At 40.8% G+C, this 15,223-nt stretch overlaps 1 protein-coding gene and 1 long non-coding RNA gene across 2 annotated transcripts in view; one reads left to right on the forward strand and one right to left on the reverse strand.

Annotated features, from left to right (window-relative positions):
* The window catches only part of LOC134220720 (uncharacterized protein CG43867-like), an 840,013-nt gene that overhangs the window by 784,830 nt on the left and 39,960 nt on the right, over positions 1-15,223 (forward strand).
* LOC134220721 (uncharacterized) overlaps positions 1-15,223 on the reverse strand; it is a 30,824-nt gene that overhangs the window by 14,917 nt on the left and 684 nt on the right. The gene's annotated exons all lie outside the window — the stretch shown is intronic.

Below are 15,223 nucleotides of genomic sequence, written 5' to 3' on the forward strand. Positions count from 1 at the left end.
AAAGAGGTACTGTTTGAGCTTCTCAATTTGACACCAAATTTTCGTGTTTCGTGTTATGAAACATAAAATTTCTTGCAAATATGTGCTCCGATGAGCCAACTGTATTTGCTATATTGTATATGCCATTTCTGGGCAAATTTATCCCTCGAGCGATCATCGGAAAGCCCTCTGGAAGATCCGGAACATCCGTAAAATTGGCCAATTCTAAAATTTCATCCCAGAGCTTCGCGATTTTTTGGTAACCATTCATTCTAGCAAATTGTGGGTGCAATCAATAGTTAAAGCCTTCTGTGACCTACAAATGTCCCAGAAACGGTCCTCCGGAAGATCCGGAACATCCGTAAAATGGCCAATTCTAAAAGTTTATCCTAGAGTTTCGCGATTTTTTTAAAACCATTCATTCTGGCAAATTGTGGGTGCAATCAATAGTTAGAGCCTTCTGTGACCTACAATTGACCCAGAAACGGTCCACCGGAAGATCCGGAACATCCGTAAAATGGCCAATGCTAAAAGTTCATCCTAGAGTTTCGCGATTTTTTTAAAACCATGCATTCTGGAAAGTTGTGGGTGCTATCAATAGGTCAAGTCTTCTGTGACCCCCAAATATCCCAGAAACGGTCCTGCGGAAGATCCGGAACACCGGTAAAAGTGGCCAATTCCAAAAGTTAATCCTATAGCTCCCCGTTTTTTTGTAACCATTCATTCTGGCAAATTGTGAGTTAAAGCCTTCTGTGACCCACAAATGTCCCAGAAACGGTCCTCCGGAAGATCCGGAACACCGGTAAAAGTGGCCAATTCTAAAAGTTCATCCTAGAGCTCCGCGATTTTTTCGTAACCATTCATTCTTGCAAATCGTGGGTGCAATCAATAGTTAAAGCCTTCTGTGACCTTCAAAGTCCCAGAAACGGTCCTCCGGAAGATCTGGAACATCCGTAAAATGGCCAATTCTAAAAGTTCATTCTAGAGTTTCGCGATTTTTTCGTAACCATTCATTCTGGCAAATTGTGGGTGCAATTAATAGGTAAAGTCTTTTGTGACCCCCAAATATCCCAGAAACGGTCCTGCGGAAGATCCGGAATACCGGTAAAAGTGGCCAATTCCAAAAGTTAATCCTAGAGCTCCGCGATTTTTTCGTAACCATTCTTTCTGGCAAATTGTGGGTGCAATCAATAGTTAAAGCCTTCTGTGACCTACAAATGTCACAGAAACGGTCCTCTGGAAGATCCGGAACATCCGTTAAATGGCCAATTCTAAAAGTTCATCCTAGAGTTTCGCGATTTTTTTAAAACCATTCATTCTGGCAAATTGTGGGTGCAATCAATAGTAAATATCTTCTGTGACCTCCAAATGCCCCAGAAATGGTTCTTCGGAAGATGCGGAACATCCGTAAAATGGCCAAATCCAAAGGTTTATCCCAGAGCTTCGTGTTTTTTTGTAAGCATCCATTCTGGCAAATTGTGGGGCAATCAATAGTGAAAGTCTTCAGTGACCCCTAAATGCCCTAGAAACGGTCCTTCGGTAGATCTGGAACATCCGTAAAAATGGCTAATTCCAAAAATTCGTTCCAGAGCTTTGTATTTGTTTCATAATAATATATTCTTGCAAATTGTGGATGCAATCAATTTTGAAAATCTTCTGTGACCTCCAAAATGCCACAAAATCGGTCCTCCAGAAGATACGGATCATCCGTGAAAGTGGCCATTCCACAAGTTCACCCCAGAGCATAGCAATTTTTTCGTAACCATCCATTCTGATGAATTTTGGGTGCAATCAATAGTGAAAGTTTTCTGTGGTCTACAAATGTCGAAGAAACAATCCTTCGGAAGATCTGAAACATCCGTAAAAGTGGACAATTCCAAAACTTCAGCACGGTGATTTTTTTTGTAACCTTTCATTCTGGCAAATTAATAGGGAAAGTTTTCTGTGACCTCCAAGTGCTTAAGCAACGGTCCTCCGGAAGATCCAGTTCATTCGTAAAAGTGAATAATTCCAAAACAATATCTCAGAACATCGCAATTTTTTGGATTTTTTTTCATCGAGAATTTCTGGATGAACTTCCGGAAGAAGTTCGGTGGAGCTCCCGGAGCAGCTCCCCGAGGAATTACTTGATGAACTTCTAGAGAGATTTGCGGAAGAACTCTCAGAATTCTCAGAAGAACTTCTAGAGGAATGCCTCTAGGAACTTTCCGAGGGATTACTTGATGAGCTTCCGAAGGAATTACCGAAGGAACTTCTGAACGAACTTCCGGAGGAAGTTCTTGAATAGCTTCCAGAGGAGCTTCTGCAGAAACTTCGGAGGAATTCAAGGAGGAACGCCGCCACGCCGCCGTCGCTGGCTAATGATGATCTGTTACGCTAAATGTTAGCCTCTTTTACGGATATTCCGAATTTTACGAAGGAATTTTTATTATTGATAAGAAAATTATTTTGAGATATCAGTGGAATGTCATTACTTGTCATCGTACGAGTTTGTACAATTCCATTTGATTCCACCGATTGATTTGATTCCTTTATGTGATTTGACAGATACGTATTTCGACCTTAACAGTAAGGCCGTCTTCAGTGTATCGTACTTGTTTCGACTTTTATTAATGTCATTGCATATCACGGACGATTTAGCTATTGATTGCGTACATAATTCACCCATATGAATGAAACCAAAAATTAGCAATGCTGTGGGATGAACTTTTGGAATTGACTATTTTCACTGGTATTCCTGATTTCCGATGTATCACAACCAAAAATAAATAAACATACGCGATTTCCACACAGACTCTCTAAGAATTATCGAAATTTACTTTTAACATACCTTCTCGGCTACTTCGACATAAAACATTATTTTAACCAACCACTGCCGAACAAATTACGCCAAATTTGGGCCTCTCAACCGAATGATGGCTGTTTACTACCAACACTGCGAAACTATTGACTTAACAATGTCTCGGCATAACATTAGACAATATTTTCAAAGAACAAACATTACAAATTCAGCAATATAAATTCAAAATCAGAATTATACATCACTTTACTAAAACAAACTATTATTTAATCATACTACAGCATTACAAAAACAAACATGTATATGTCTACGTTGGTTGACGAAATAGAATAAATAAACTAATGGGAGATCAAGTGTCCCCATATTGAGGCAATAACTTCAAATCCAAATATCCTAAAACTTTGAGGAAATGTTGACATTTGCATCAGTACATTGTTATGAAAAGTTCTTCAAATTTTGCGAGGCTAATAAAAAAAATCTTTGGGAAAGTCAAAACACACAAACCGGCCTGCAGAATGAATAAGGTTTGTCAATCCAAAAAACAAATCACCACATAAAGGTCATTTGTCTATAGAGGATCTATACTTAAAAATACGCTAGAAGAAAACTACTTTAGTTCTCGCTAAAACAGGGGTGATCAAGTCTCCCCGGAGATCAAGTCTCGCCGGAGATCAAGTCTCCCCACCTTCCCCTATTGATTTCACAATCACTTCTCCACCATGGATGTTTTCGAAATAAAATGTGAAGCTGTGGAATAAACTTCTGGAATTCATAATTTTAGCGGATGTCCCAAATTTCCCGGAGAACCGGAGCCGTTAACAATGTTAATGTTAATGTCTAAAAAATCGAATGTGATTAACTTTTGGTAGGTCACAGAGGACTTTTTACTCCACATATAATTACTCCACATATAATTCACCGTTACTACGTGAATGCTAACAAAAATGCTCAGGTCTGGGATCAAATTTTAGGATAAACCTATTTTACGGATGTTTCGGGTTTCTTGAGGACCGTATTGTGGTCATTTCGGGCCACAATAGACTTTCACTATTGATTGCATTATCCATTCGATGATATAAAAAGTTTCGAAATTTGCTTTGAGATGAACTTTTGAATTGGCCACTTTTACGAATGTTTCGGATTTCCCGCAGGGCCGTTTGTGGTCATCTCAGAAGACTGAAACAATTTATTGCGTACACAATTTGCCCGTATGGATGGTTACGAATAAAATAGCAATGCTTTGGAATGATTTTGTGGTATCGGCCCCTTTCGGGAGCATTTGCGGGTTGCAAAAGACTTGCACAATTGATTGGACAAGAAATTCGGTAGAAAAGGTCTGAGATGTATTTCTGAAATTGACCACTTTTACGTATGGTCCGGATCTTTCGGATGGCCGTTTCGAGAGCTTTTTGGATCACTGAAAACTTTCACTACTGATTGCATCCATTATTCGTCAGGATGGATGATTACGAAATAATGCGAATCTCTGGGATTACCTTTTGGAATTGACAATTTTTACGGATGTTCCGAAAAATCGCAAAGCTCTGGGATTAACTTTTAGAATTGGCCATTTTACGGATGTTCCAGATCTTCCGGAGGACCGTTTCTGGGACATTTTGGGATCACAGAAGACTTTAACTGTTTGTTGCATCCACAATTTGCCAGAATGAATTGTTGTAAAAAAATCGCGAAGCTCTGGGATGAACTTTTGGAATTGGCCATTTTACGGATGTTCCGGATCTTCCGGAGAATAATTTCTGGGGCATTTGGAGGTCACAGAAGACTTTACCTATTGATTGCACCCACAATTTTCCAGAATGAATGGTTTTAAAAAAATCTCGAAACTCTAGGGTGAACTTTTGGAATTGGCCATTTTACGGATGTTCCGCATCTTCCGGAGGACCATTTCTGGGACATTTGTAGGTCACAGAAGGCTTCAACTATTGATTGCACCCACAATTTGCCAGAATGAATGGTTACCAAAAAATCACGAAGCTCTGGGATGAACTTTTAGAATTGGCCAATTTTACGGATGTTCCGGATCTTCCGGAGGACCGTTTCTGGAACATTTGTGGGTCACAGAAGGCTTTAACTATTGATTGCACCCACAATTTGCTGGAATGAATGGTTACGAAAAAATCGCAAAGCTCTAGGATAAACTTTTGGAATTGGCCGTTTTACGGATGTTCCGGATCTTCCGGAGGACCATTTCTGAGACATTTGTAGGTCACAGAAGGCTTCAACTATTGATAGCACCCACAATTTTCCAGAATGAATGGTTTTAAAAAAATCTCGAAACTCTACGGTGAACTTTTGGAATTGGCCATTTTACGGATCTTCCGGATCTTCCGGAGGACCTTTTCTGGGACATTTGTAGGTCACAGAAGGCTTCAACTATTGATTGCACCCACAATTTGCCAGAATGAATGGTTACCAAAAAATCGCGAAGCTCTGGGATGAAATTTTAGAATTGGCCAATTTTACGGATGTTCCGGATCTTCCAGAGGGCTTTCCGATGACCGCTCGAGGGACAAAATTGCCCAGAAATGGCATATACAATATAGCAAATACAGTTAGAATCATCAGAGCACATATTTGCAAGAAATTTTATGTTTCATAACACGCAACTCGAAAATTTGCTGCCAAATTGAGAAGCTCAAACAGTACCTCTTTAGCACAGGTTCCCCGGGGACTAGAGTGGCCAATTTGGATGAATCACCCCGTAGGCTTGTTATTGGAACCTACAGCTTTCGTTTGGTGCCTAAAGATCGAAAATCGGTTGAAATTTGAGTTTTTGTGATCGAGATGAAATCTTGGGTCCAAATGGACCCCAATGCACAATGTGTAACTTTTTTCTAATGCATTAGGAAGGTTAACGATGTTTACGGTATGTTTAGATCGTTAATTTGCTGATAGCAAATAACATTTGACATAGAGCTGAATAACAGCATGGCCGTTAGCTGGAAAACATCTCCAAGCCAGACATTAATATCAACAAACGCACTGAGCCCAAAATGATAATGGGCTTGTCCGAAGGGGTAGTGGTGGCGATAAAGATGGCCTCAACCTCAGTGGAAAAGACGCTGCGTTGAGGGGATAAGCTGTCAGAGACGGTTAAGCGATTTCCAGTCACACCAATCTCAACATCACGATACGATACCAACCGACCAGTGTATCGATGCTCGAACCTGGCGAAGTTGGTGTTTAATAATCCTGCTACCGACCTACGTAGAACTTCGGCGTTTTCGCCCCTTTATAAATTATGTGGAATGGAACTATTTACATTACCATTGGGAGAATGCCAACTTCTCGCTCCGTGCCAGTAGACGTGAGTCACTAGAGAGAGACATGTGTCATATACCGTGCGCAGAATCCAGTGTCTCCAAGACACCTCGAGCCCGTACAGCAGTCTGCTGTCGATAAATGGCTAACCTATCCTGCACCGGATGGTCCTGTTATGTGGCTCCTGTGGTCCTGTGTGGCTTAGAAGGTGTCTTAATCGAATTGATCCTAGATCTGCAGCCGACATTGACTGATCTCTAAACTGGCGGTTGAAAGCTAGCCCTCGGTTAATTGAGGTGTCAAATACCTTCATAAACTTCGGGTTGAGAATGGCCTGGTCGTCTAGTTAGGACCGGGTTGGGTTCGGATCTGCGTTCGGACAGGAGTGTCTCCGGCAACAAGCAGAATATCATTTGTGTAGACAAAGATGAAGATCTTCTTGAAAAGCTCAGGTAGACTCAAATCATGGCAACTTAAAACAGAGTAACCGCCAAAACGGGCACAAGTACGGTTGAACGCCTCCAAGTTATCCAAAGAAATTAGGTCGACATGTTTACCCTCTCCAAAGGTTTTCGGGAACACATCCCCTAGGCTAGCGAAGCATGAAAAAGTGCCATCCCCGGGACCAAACCTATGTTGCCGGAAACCGAATCTTCCGTTCTCTTACTTCAAGTCAAGTCAAGTACGAGACAATGAACACAGCCTCACAATTGAGGTCGAAATAAGTATCTTCAAAGATTATAAAACGTAGTGGAATTAAATGGAAAGCACTAAACTCGTCACTAAGGCACTAAAGCTGGTTCTTTCAAACACCTTGGAGAGACATGAAGCCAGGAACTAAGTCATCCGAGAAAGTCTGTTCACACCTATTTGGTTGATTAGGTTAAAACACATTGTTTTTTCGGGAGAGGAAGGTGTTTTAACATGAGAAATCCCACGTCTTAGGACCTCCAGAAGTTTCTGTTCTTTTGTTCCCGCTTGATTAAGTTCATACGTCCTGGGAGCTCCGAGACTAGTTATGACCAATTAACTGAATCGAGTAATTCTTATCCCTAACAAACATTGGAAGCTAATAGAGCGCTTATTCAACCAAAAATAGGAATAGGAATAGGATAGGAATAGGATAGGAATAGGATAGGAATAGGATAGGAGTAAGATAGGAACAGGACAGGAATCACCTGCAAGATCTTTGCATTTCGCGTTTTTGCAAAAAAATGCACTAATTTTAGAATGTGTGTATTGTGGAGAATCAAATTTCGGACATATTCAAACTACGTAGACTGCAATCCGTATGGAAAAAATCTTAAATATTTCATCGAAATATTTTATCAAACTCGGTCGAAAGAACTAATAATTTTAGCTTATTTTAGAATGGTTCCATTATAGTAAGCTATATTAATTCAATGCGACGAAATAATTTGTAAACAGTCTAAGCTGTGCAGTTCCAATTGTTTTTAATTATTCTTTTCGATACTAAGTAATCAGGTGTCCGAAGTTTAATTATTTGTATCCGAAATATGTATTAAATGGCAGCTGCTGTCCGAGATTTGATTCAAACAGAAGCGGAACATTTTCATAAATTGCGTCATTGTGGTGTGACTTAAAATGTGTGCTAACAGGCTAATTGTTTTTCAGAAAGTGCTAAAACATCCAAAATTATAATTTGCACGGTTTTCCGATGCAATATTACAGAAAATGTTTCCATACACCATTGAGATTTTGTTGAAGGTAGTCGTGTTGCTGAAGATAAAAGTGTGCATAACTATACTTGCCGTTTCTCGTTTTTTCTCGTCTGATATCGTTACATACATCAAGCAAATGAAGGCATAGATAATGTATGATGAAAGTAGTTTATAAACTCCCCGGAACATCCATCATGTGTATGGCAAACAAGCAGAAAAGTGATTGAGGGCGCTGTTGGGAGGGGGTTTGCGGTAAGCGCCACTCACGCACCACATCCCATTTTCATTCTGGCATGCATCCGTTTTGTTTTCGTCATCGCTCTTTTCCGTTTGTTTTTCTCTCCGGGGATCACGGCTGGGAATGAATTATGTACCTCTACCTTTACAAGAAGCGTCGGAACGCATGGAGCACTCACTCACTGTTAGAAAACGCTTCAGATTTCCCCATAGGCGGAAAATCTCCGAAGAAGGGAAAGCAATAAAGTTATTATTACCATTCTTGGTGCTGTTATTATTGTTAGTGCTATTATTTAGTTAAGTGCAGTCGTTTGGGATCTGTTTGAGTCGCTGATGCTGTTTGCGATACGTGAGCGATTTTGTTTTCTCGGCGCCGCGGCCGCCCATCCCAGGGTCCGATGTCGTCTGTGGACACAATTACAGCGCGGTGTCTGAAGCTCGGTTGTTATCCAGCTTCTTGGCGTAATATGTGAGAATCATTTAGAACTTTTAATGAACAATATCAAAATGATTTATTTTAAGCTTGATATTCAAATAATAAGGCAACCATGATAAAAACAATTTACTCATTCATAACATTAACATTAACATAAGATTTACATTCTCTAAACAATCTCAAAATCATTTTATGATAGACTTGATTCTTGTCTAAAATGGAAATAATATAAAAATATGCCTGACTTTCGAATATACCTATTCAATGGGTCTTGAATAAAAATTGAAAAATTGACGATTCAATATTTCTAAAGCAGAGACCAGTTCTGCTGATATTCTCGATTTTAACACCGTGCGCAAGAGAAGATCGAATGTCAGTGCAGTTGGGCGGGAATGGCTTTCGTTTGTTTTTGTTTCTGTCTCCCACTTTCCATTAGTTACAGTGTGTGAAGTTGATCTAATTAAATGCGAGAAGATTGCACGCCGTTTGTCACTCCGCATTCAGAAGTCAGTCGGTTGTCACGGCAACGCATCAACGAACACAGCAAGCTGCAGGATAGGTTCCACCATGTGATGCATTGACCTGTCGCCCCATCTAGACGAGGTGTGACTAATCAGTCGTCTAGCGTCTACGATTGCTTTGATGATCGCGTTTTTGTTTTGTTGTTATACCATAGCGATATTTACCTAAATCACCTTTCTCATTAGGCCAAAAGAATGATTCATTAGGTGCAGAAATGGGTAACCCTCTCGATGATTGCATTGCATAAGTTTCCTTAGCAGGAAGAAATATCAAAGAAAATATATTTCGAGCTCCCACCACCCACTCGAGGGGGCATAACCAAAACCAATGAACGACGACAAGCAAACGAGAGAAACCCAAATTGCCCGGAAAGTTTTCTTTTGCTTGCTGTTGTTCCTGCCGCAAGCTGCTGATCGTCAACGAACTTAATTTCGACATGTCATGCAATTGCAATTTCGATAAGGCATCCCAGGAGCCAACGACTTTCGCACAGCAGGCACTCCAGTCCACAGCCACATGGTTTGCTTCGATCTTCGAGAAGCAATTTATGCAAATATTGTTCTGCACAATCTGGTTCCGTTTTTGGTATTGACCAAACGAAAATATTCGGCACAGTGGTGCTCTGCCTGGGTCGTTGAGAAGTTAGTTTATGAAGTTGGTTAGTTCTGATACACAATCAACCGCACCCAGGACGTTACACCTAAAATGGTTGAATATTTATTTCATTGATTCAAACGGCCTGTCCAAAATTCAACCTTAATTAGCCATAAAAGCCAGCAGTTGAACATGTTAAGGATATAGGACTTCGTCACGCACCTTCTTGAACGGGAAATCCTAATGTGCAAAAGCAGAATAGACTCGACTTTCTGCGCCAACGAGCGGAGACGGTGAATGCGGAAGGTCGGCACCATACCATTCCTACCATAGTGTTATGATGGTGTTCATAACGAAACGAGACCTGTGCTGACAACCGTCGTCAGCGAAATTGCGAGGATATTGAAACAAACAAAATACCTAAATCAATTATTTCAGTTTCTCATCTTAGTTTTCCATATTGGTTTCAGTTTGCTTGTTTTGTTCAACGTCTACTTCATGGTTTGATTTAGTTGAAGCAAAAGCGTGCAGTTAAGCACGAACGCAATATTGGAACAAAAACGACCACTTTTCCAAATTTTTGTTTGGTATGGAAAGATCTGTTAATTATGTAACGCAAAATTTTGAACTTTCAAACCTATTTTGGAAAGAATGTGTTCGCGTTTCTGGAAAGATTTTGGAATTTTAAAAGCTTTCATGAATGCTGATTTTTTTATTCTGATATGAGTATTTAATTACTCCTTATTTGAAATTATGATGTTTCTCGTGGGTTCTCAATGGCGTTAAATAATCAACAATATTCATGGGCACCAAGAATAATCACTGATGTCGTTACAGAATATTCGTTGCTAACAGACTCAGTAGAAGGGTAACCTCTAATATAACAAAAAGCTGAAAATCCGTATGGTGGAACATAAAGGTGCCCATGACCAGGAATTTAATCATGACCAGCATTTGTTGATTTCAATTTTCTTACCACACTTGTGTCCAAGAGTTGTTCCCAGCATCAGCATCAGAAGCATAACCATAACCATAATTGAAATCACTGAAACAATGGTGCTCAGTACCTATACCTTCTACAAACGAGTGCCGGGCTGGTGGACATTTTAATTTAATTAGAGTAAGTTCAAGAGATAAACCCGATTGGATTATTAAACCGTGTCATGCTCCCAGACCATAATCCGACACAAAGCATATCCAGCATAGAGGAGAAAAGTTGCACCCCAGCGTGACAATTACGTCAATTCACGCGTAAATAATCACTTTTATCTCGTCCATTACCGGGCGAAGTCGGCTTTTATCTCGAACAATCCAATCTCTCAAACGACTCAAAATAGCCTACTTATTCATACACGTCATTGTTGGAAGGTTGATACATGCCTATGCCTACTTGGATGCATACAAGAGTCGCCCCAGCCCATGGAAACTGCAACACAAAACGGGGGGCCACTTGGACTGGACGATGATGGTACGCCTTTCACCAGAACTATTCTCAATTCCCATATCAGCAGCACTCCCATTGCAGCACACATGCAGGAAAAGCACATATGACCGCCGAGGACGAGGACGCCAGCACACCGTTTCATTTTCACAGTCCAGTGAGAGGGGAGAAAAAGCCGACCCATCCGCCCCGTATGTGGTGATGTGCGGAAAGCAGATACCATAGAAACCGGTAACTGCATCGGATTAGTCTCCCGGGAGGAAGTGGTGCTTTATTAATACACAGCCGGCACCACTACCGACCGGACCGGGGCTGCTGGGCGGCCGGCCGAGTCATATCCTTTTTTGATTGCCGCTTTTATGCAGGGGGATACGATGCAATTTCCTGCTCACTGTAATGCCGTGGTAGCCCGACCAGTCGGCATGCAACGGAATGCTAGTGTGCGTTAGATTCGAGCAATGGGAGCAAAACTAGAGCACATAATTGCAAGTTATGGCTACACTTCCGGAATGCAATTTTCCATGCAATCGGTTGTAATTCTGCCGCTGTAGGAAATAATTGCAATTGTGAGCCGTCGGCTGGAATGAAGTTTTTTCAAAATGAACTTATTGGCTACTGTTAAGTAATAAAATTTGGAAGTGCGAACTCGTAAAAAAGTCAATACTTCCAAGCATTTTTTTTGTTATTACGATTTCTTAATGTGGTACTCCAATTAGATTCGTTTCCTTATGAAACAAAGTAACTCATGTCTATTTTAACGCAAATTATTATGGGGAAGTAAAACTGAGGAACAGTTTTAATTTTAATGGATCATTTTGCTGTTTTCATTTACATTTGCATTTTTGCATTATTTTTTGTTAAAGCAAAATGGTATTATTTTTTTTCTAACAGTGATTATAATTGCGTGGAGAACAAAGGATGACGTTCATGTTCTCGCTTCTCATTGCGATAAAAACACGAAGTGCATCTGGACAAAAGCAACTGTAAAAGTTCAAAGCATCCGTAGCAAACAGCTAGTTTTATTTAACTTCTATGGAATCTATCTGAAATATAGACAGACGGACAGATGTAAAAAACGTCAACGATGTTATAAATGATAAAATAATGACCGAGCAAGCATAGGACGAAACCATGTTAAGGTGAAACTGTCCAGAATTCAAATAAATTATACCTCGCACCAATCTCGATAAAGAAGCGATAATTATCTGTAATCTTTTTATTTTGGCTTTAGGGGCCGTACACTAATTACGTAAGCATTTTTTCTGGGGTTTTCAACACCCTCCTCCCATGTAAGATTTTTCCAAATCATTTTTGATTTATATAGAACGTGAGAAAATGGCACACCCCCCTCCTCCCCCCATAAGTGCTTACGTAATTAGTGTACGACCCCTTACTGATTACACTGAAGGTTCACTTCCGCCCCCAACGTTCCCACCTCGATGCCACCCCTCCCCCCTCAGTACCTTCTGGGCCATTGTAAGCTCCGGCCTTGGCGCGTTTGATGCTTCGCACGTCTACTCCCAGAGCCGGAAGTCTTCCGGCCGCATCTACTTCAGCGTATTTTGCCTTGTCGGTTTTGACTAACAAGGGCTCACCTCTGTTCGGTCTACTGTGCCCATGGCACAGGCTCCTGAGGCCCGGCGACTTGCGTCGTGTTGGTGCCTTTCACCCTCTTTTTAGGCCTACAAGTCGCCTTCTCGAGTCGATGCTTCTCAGGCTCCACTGCTCTTTTCATCCTTTTGGGATGAATCCTCGCCAAACTCCTTTTGACGAAGGGGCTTACCACCTCACTAGCCCTGCCAGCCCTCGCTTTTACAATATCTAAATATCCAAAATAAGGTTCGTTAGCACGCGGAAAGAATGCCTGAACTGGGCTGTTATGTCTGTTATTTTATGTCGAATTAGGGGGAATGACGGCTTTGGCAGGTTTTGTTCTATTATTGGCAGGGGTTTTTTTATGACTGACTAGGCTCAAATTTGGCCTAAACATTCTTTGCATATCAAAGAATATTGTGGCCAAATTTCATAAAATTTGGTCGACAAAAACCCCCCTGCCAATAATAGAACAAAACCTGCCTAAGCCGTCTTTCCCCCTATATCGAATTATAACACTTTCGTCTGCGCTTCCTAGCAAAACTGCTTGGGAAAATTCGCCATCTCCCCTTCCTGCCATCCAGGGGGATTAAGTTCTGGGGATCACTTTTGCTAGGTTACCTAATAGAGTTCGGTTATCCTTGCTTTTATGAAAACTTGCTTCCACTGCGTTGAGAGGAAAAACTTCGTCTGACGAAAAAAAGCTCCTCTCCTTGCTTCGTAAACTGGCTTTCCTCGGGACCACAAGAGTTCGTGGATTATGTATTCTGAACTTTCCATTTAATTTTTCATCATGTCTTTATAGTTGAACTTCTCCGGCACGACAACTCAAAATTACTTCGGAGAAGACAGCCTGTTGTGTCGTTGAGCATCACTCCTTTGTCCTGCTGCCACCTTTTCATTGAACGATTTTTCTCACGTTGCTGGTGCCTTTCCGCTGATAGCACTCAATATCTTCTGCCAGAGTGATACATAAAAGGACCATCCCGGTGATAACGCATACTGCATCATCCGAAACGCACTTTGTAACCTTCTACTGTTCCGTTTGGTTTCCAGCACATTACTCCAAGCAGGAGCACCATATTGCAGTATCGATGATGAGACACTAGCTAGCTGACGCCTCGTGCTGACTCTTGGACCGCCGATGTTTGGCATTATCCTTGCTATTGCGATCATAGAATTTTCGCAGACGTAATCGCTTCAATGCAATTGTTGCCTAAAAGCACCTCCGTCTTCTGGTGAGCTATCTGCAGCTTAACTCCGTTCATCCAGCTCTCGATCGTTCCTATCATCTCCGTCGCCAACATCTCCACTTCAACAAGTGGAGAAGAGAGATCGGCTTACCATTTTATTCCAATTTATCCTGACGCTGAACATGTTTGTGCCTTCACATAGCCTCAAATTATTGGCAAGGGCATTGCCCTTGCTTATAATCGATCACTCTATGCTTGCACAAACATGCGCGTGTTTGTAACACTTTTTATGCACTATACATCATACACTCAACGCACCATATTCATGATGATACAAAAACGGAAAAGCAACGCGTGTGCTACGTATTTTCCCCTAGACTGATTTGATATCTTAATTACTTCGCGACGACTAAAACACGCACTCACAACGCTTGCACGATATTTACTCCAAAAAAACACGCACTCAGAGCCTTCTGAAGAATGTATCCTTTAATAATAGTTACTCTGCTGCCCCACTCTACTGCCTTGGCATTGAAATCCCCTCCCATAATTACCGGCATTTGTCCAATCAGGTTGTTGTCGTGATCCAGAAATTTCACCCCAATCCAATCCAAATTTAATTCAAATTTAATCCACATTCAATCCAAATCCAATCCAAACCAAATGTAGCCAAATTAAATCACTCATTTAAATATAATCTTTATCCAATCCAAATTTCCAAATCCAAAACGAACAACGATAAAAGAGAGGCAAAAACTGTTCCGAATCATAACAAGCCATGAAAACAAATTTATCAAACTTGTATACAAGTGCGAAAAAACAGAATCGGATAGGCAGTCCCCACCGAAAAATGATGATTCTCGCTTTGTTTTTGCTCCTATCGTGTTGGTTCCTTCACAGCTCTGTAGAACAAGTTGAAATGCATCATCAGAGCCAGTGCTCCCCGCATTTGGAGCTTTCTAAAAGAAATTTATCATGGGGTTTAACATCCCGAATCAGTTCTCTATCATGACAGCTTGCGAAAAAACTTTCTCGCTGTATGCTACATATCGTATATGTATACAGAGATGATAAGTGAGAGACTTGCTCTTTCTCTTTAGGATTCAATCCCTGTCCATTGCAAATCCAATCCAAATATAACGCAAATCCAGTCCGAATCAATTCTAATCAAAACCTGGTCAAATCCAAATAAGTACTCATCCAGATCTAATCATAAACTAATCCAAATTTAATCCATATCCAGTTCAAATCCAATTTAATCCGAGTCCAATCCAAATCCAATCCAAACTTAATTTAAATCCAGGCCGAACAAATCCAATCCAAATTCGATTCAAATTTAGTCCAAATCAAATCCAATCCAAATTCAAGTACACTTCAAATCCAATCCGAATCTAGCCAAATCCACTGAAATACTCATTCAATCTTAATTTAAATCGAATCTATATTTAATTTGAATCTATTGCA

Source organism: Armigeres subalbatus, chromosome 3 (genome assembly GCF_024139115.2).
Source record: "Armigeres subalbatus isolate Guangzhou_Male chromosome 3, GZ_Asu_2, whole genome shotgun sequence".
Lineage (NCBI taxonomy): Eukaryota > Metazoa > Arthropoda > Insecta > Diptera > Culicidae > Armigeres > Armigeres subalbatus.